We start from the raw sequence: 5,736 nt of genomic DNA on the forward strand, positions 1-5,736 counted from the left end.
TCCGTAAAGGAACAATTTCCGAAGTGTTTAATCTGACAGAAGAAAATTACTGTATTATTATTCTTCTTTTAAAAAAATACATCTATGCTGTGAATTATCATTGTTCCTTTTGGCAGCCTGTCTAGTCTCCTGAATAAATTGCATCGTGTTTACCTGTAAACAAGGATAGTTTTTTTACTACCTGTAAACAAGGATAGACTTTTAAATAAACTCACTAAAACTAATACTGTGGTCACTGTTTTGTGCCCAAATATTCACTGTTAATAAGGATTTTAATTAATAAAGGGAGTGTAATTACCTTCCTAATGCCATCCCCTTTTATTTCTTTTCCACATTTAAATAGGATGTTAATTCCCATGTTACAATTAACATGTAAAAACTGTAGAAACAGTTACTGGCCCCTGTGATACTTCCTATGATACCCATAGATGTTACAATCAGGCTTTCACTTTCACTAGCTTTTACAAGAAACAGTTTGAAGAAACAAACTACATCTTGTTCAAAATAAGGTTTTGATTGACAAATTTTTCTGCCATCAGTCGCCAGAGAGAAGAGTTCGGTGCCTGTCCCTCTTCCTCCCCGTGTGAGGAAGCTGTAGCTGCCGTAAGGTCTCTTCTCAGTCTCCTCCAGGCTGAACAAACCAGGTGACTTTAGTCGCTCCTCATACAGCTTCTCTTCCAAACCCTTCACCAACTTTGTAGCCCTCTTCTGGACATTCTCTAGTAGCTTAATACCTTTTTTTCCTGTGGCGCCCAGAACTGCACACAGTGCTCCAGGTGAGGCCGCACCAGTGCAGAACAGAGCAGTTAAGTGCTTAGCAGGGATATCTCAAACCATCATTGATCTTATGATCTGTGAGTGCTATGTGTCCCAGAAGACCCCAAGAGGAAAACAAGAGGTTCACAGACTTCACCTCAAATCCTGCAAATCGGGCCATTAAGAGTCTTCATCTCCTTTAAGAGGACTGAACTTTGTAAATATCATTAAATATTATGGAACCTCAAATATTGTTACAGGTGGCAGGTGTATTTATAATGAAGTTCGAACTAGAAAAGCAGAAAAAAGGATGTAATTTCCTTTTTTGCCTTTCTGGAAACAGGTCAGTTTTGTTCTATGATAAACTAGATACTTCTCTGAAGTATGATGGTTAAAGGAAAAAAAAGGGTTGAATTAGAGAACACTCTTGTGTTTAGGAAGGGCACAGCAAGAAAAGCACTCTAAGATGTGCTTTTCATCCTAAAAGACAGGTTACAACATGATGAAGACACACTCAGACAAGCTGTCTTGATATTCAGAACACAGTTCACCATAGTAACAGAATTCATTTATCCTTTTCTCCCTAATCCAATCAAGAAGAAACACAAATGAGGGGGGAAATATAGAGAACTTGTTCTCATTACTACTGCTTATCGTCATACTCCTCTGCTGAACCGCATTTTAATACACAAATAGGTAGCCAAAAGACTTTCATACAGGTTGGAGGGCAAATTATCAAGACTGCTTAATGCTTGTTATTTGTCTTTGATATTTTTAATCTTCTTTTGTGTACTCACCAGCAGTAGCTTTTTCTTTACCACAGGTAATATTTTTAAGGTAGACTGTGACAGTTCTAGTACTCAGATCAGGACAAGCACAACTAATTTTCATTATGTTAATTCCCCTAAATGTTAGGGGAATAAACAGACCGTTTTCTTGCAAAGGACAGATTATGTATCAATATCTTTTGATTGGCATGTGCCAAGTCAAGGGCAAAAAGCCAGGAATTTGGGGCCATATTCCAACTCTTCCAGAAACCTTTAGTGGTGAGTAGAATTCTGCAGTGTGCTCCATCAGCAATAGCGACACAGTGTAGCAACCTGTGATTTGAGGAGGGGAGGCTGAACTCAAATGTTAAGTCTAGAGTCAATGGTAAAACTTCCGTTGTGTTTAATAAAGCCGGGTTTTCATGCTTTGACTTGCACTGTGAAAGGTCCTTCCATAACACACCTGTCTTCTGCTGGCCAACAGCAAAGTTAAGAAGCAGGAGCTCAAAGCAGGTCGTGTTGTGCTGAAATGTCTCAGTGTCACGGGGTGCGGTGTCGGAGTTCGCTACCAGACAGATGCAAGGGGGCCAGAAGACTGAGATCTTACAGGTGTCTACGGACCTTCTTTCATGGCTTAGGATATAATCCAGGCAAAAAGTAGAGGGTTTAGTTTTACAGAAAATGGAGGCAAAAAAGATAGAATACTGCTTAGGTAAGTACTGTGTGCAAAGGACCTTTCGGAGTAAATCACCATCTCGGTGCATTATGTTTAGCCATAGGGAACCTCAGGATGCAGAAGAGTCATGCAGAGAAATCCTGGTTTGTGTTAACAAATGTGTATTCAGGAATTGGATCTGGCTTGGTGTTTCTTATGCTTTCTTTAAAAAAATAGTCCACTTTCTCCTCACAGAGAAGAAACAAGAGAATTGCTCCTATGCACTTGCAGAAGGGCTTTCACTGAGATGATGAATGCTGCTGCATCCCGCTCTTGTATTTTTATCCCTGAAGAAAGCAGTCAGAAAAATCAGCCTCTGCATAGTCTTGACCACCTTTGGCTGGTTCAGCAGCTTAAAACCAGCTGTGGAACAAAGATGACTTTGGGCTGGTTCTCACTGTTCCCCCTCTGTGACCTCCAGAGGAGGGGAGGAATCAACTTGCTCATGAGTGCAAGCACCTGCGTCTGGACTTCTGCAGTTTTCTGTAAGATGTGTTTTGTTTTGTTGTGCTTTGTTTTCCTAAACTGTCCTTGAATTACAGATTACTGAAGGTTGCAGTGACTGACCTTGTGGTCCCAGTTTGATAGTTAAGACATCATTATAACTCATGTAGAAATCCCGCTCATATCCCTATTTTGGCACACAGAAAGTCACTTCAACTAAAATGAGAAGCAGTCTTTTGAAGAAGTAAGAATGTTTTAAGTTTGAAAGCAATTACTTCAACCATATCTGGGGGTGAGGGGTGGGAGGAGCAGAGAGGACATACTTTATAGCCAAAAAAAAAAGAAAAAAACCCCTAAAACCATTATCTCATACTGACTCCTGCATAGGTTAAAGCACAGTTACACAGTAACTTATATCAAACAAGATTAGAAGGCAGGGATTTTGCTTTTCATATGTTTACATTCTTTATCTAATTATGCAGTGCAAGGTCAGGTGACATTAATGAGAGGAACTACCCGAGTTCCGTGGGACATGTCATTGCCTCCAGAGCTGGTTACCTTCACAGCAGCTTGTGGGACAGCTCCTGTTTAGCTGGAACCAGCTGCCAAGTCCCAGTCCTGCTGATCTGGAACCACAGCCTGACGTTCTGTTCTTCAAGACATAGCCCACTGACACAGGAATATTTTCCCAGGTAACGGGATAGAAGAAAACTCTCTACAGAAATCCAGCCAGCCTTTTCTGCAAAACATTATCTATATGTGTATTTTAAAATATTTTTAAAACCAGAACAATTGTATTCATTAAATTACTGAAGCTTAATAACAATGAGATCCGTTATAGAGTAGGATACTTGGGGAGTTTCTAGAAGACAACTGCTTTTCTCTGGAAGTTTATCCCGTTCTGCAAAATACATTGGTGCCAAGTAGCAAACCAAAACAGCATTATTTGGTGCTGAAGGACTGTTGTTTTTTTTTCTTTTTTTTCCCACGATGTTTGTTTGAATTTAACACTATTTCTTGAGGATATCTATGAACAGTAAATTGACATTGTCCTCATCATCTTTTCGCCCTTTTTAAAGGATTTCTTACTGTGTTTAATACGAGCTCCATTTTCTATTTTTCTCCCCTGAGTGCTACAATGATGAGTTTTAACTTTCCTTCCTCCAAGTTTATTCTCCAGTAGTAAGGTTTAGCCTTTAAATCTATTAGCACAGGCCAAATTACCCCAGGCTTTCACTTCTTCAATTCCCACAGCTTTGCTTTGTACTTCACTTTCTTTCGTCAATAATCTGTAGAGAAAAAAAATATCTTACCAACACCAGTGGTGGTTAAAAATCATCGTAACAAAAAAAACCAACCCACCACCACCAACGACAAAAAAACCCCACAGCACTTTTGCTTATCTTTAATGTGATGATAAAGAAGAAAACAAATCCTGATTTTTTTTTTTCATATTGAATGCTGGAGAACATTTTGCCCAGTAGAAATAATTTGAACAACAAGCCAACAGACAGCAGTAGTGATTCAAAATTACCGCTGTCTTAGATGAAGTTAAAAATCAAGCTCTACAAGTCATATATTCCATCTGGCATAAAGAGAGTCATGAATTACTGTTTTCTGATGACAATTCTAGCATAGAAGCTGTGCTATGAATTTTACAGATTATTTTTTCTGTGCAAAGATGTGCTTCTGTGTATTTTTTCCACATTCCTTAAACATCCACATGGATGAACTGTTTTAAGAGGGAGTGAAAACATTCTCAAATAATTCTTCAGGTATGAAAAACCACCTTAATTAATTTCGTGGTGAAAGGTTTCAATGTCGACAGACACAATCTGCTAAAAATAAACAAGCAAATTTTACATGTGTCTTCTTTGAAAGAAAAAGGTATTTTTGTCTGAACAGTCAAAAACCACCACAAACCCCTTGCTTTCCAGATTGGATAAAACAAAATTCTATGCAATTTGGCTCTTTGAATTTATCATTGGCATTTTATTCAACATGAGAGTTGAACGGGACAAAACTAAGCCTAAGTTTGCTTTCCTCAAAGGATTTCAGATCTGAGTAACCATTTATCCACATTCATTAATCACAGAGACTTTGATTGGTGTCTATGTGTAAGTGGACCATAAATATTTAATTTAACCAAAATTCATAAGGAAACTGTAACTCCTACTTTGCTTTTGAGGTTTTCAGGATTTTTTGAATGGCATCTGTTCTTTCACTAACTTTGGAAAAACAAACACTCCGTTAAATTACTTTTTATCAACACTTAAAAAAAAAAAGTCTGCTATGGTACTTCTCTACCTCTGCCACAGAAGGAACAACTTTTCCTGGAGTATTTCTCCTGTCTGATTTCAGGCAAGCTAAGTCTGCCTTCTCATCTCTGCATCTAATAACAAGAAGTGAAGAGCACTGAAACCAAAGAGGAAATGGAGAAAAAACATCATTTACACAGTGATTGATAAACTTTTTTTTAAATACATTTTTATTAAAACATTTGCTTTTAATGCCTTGTAGAAATCCACCACCTCGGAGCCATTGGAAACTGCTGACTTTCTTCAAATATGTCAAAAGTAGAACAGGTACATATCCAAATTCTGCTTCAGCAGAATTTTTTTCTCACTTTTAACGTTAACCGGTTAGATTTAGTAAGTTACTGTAAACTTGGCAAGATTCTTTACGTTGTCCTTTTAAAGGTATGCTTTAAAGAAAACTACTTTCATAAACAGGCAGTAACTACAGATAAAGGTTCAGCATGCACCAAAGGGCTAAAGTACAGGAGAACCACGAGGAGTACACAGATGTTACCACATTGTGCTTTTAAGAAGCTACCCACAGAGACAACAGTTACAATAGCTTCAGGTCATCTAATGGACTGATATAGTTTGAAGTTCACGCTCAGCATAAACGAGACAATATGCCTGTGGTGATGCAGGGGGACAAGCTGCAGGCAACGCCTGAACTCTCCTAGAAAGGCTGGTGTGCTGATACAGGGATGGCATGACTCCCATTCACCAGATCTGTAAGTCTCAGGTTCATACGCAGGTTGGT

The sequence above is a fragment of the Caloenas nicobarica genome, chromosome 5 (genome assembly GCF_036013445.1).
Source record: "Caloenas nicobarica isolate bCalNic1 chromosome 5, bCalNic1.hap1, whole genome shotgun sequence".
NCBI classification, from domain to species: Eukaryota; Metazoa; Chordata; class Aves; order Columbiformes; family Columbidae; genus Caloenas; species Caloenas nicobarica.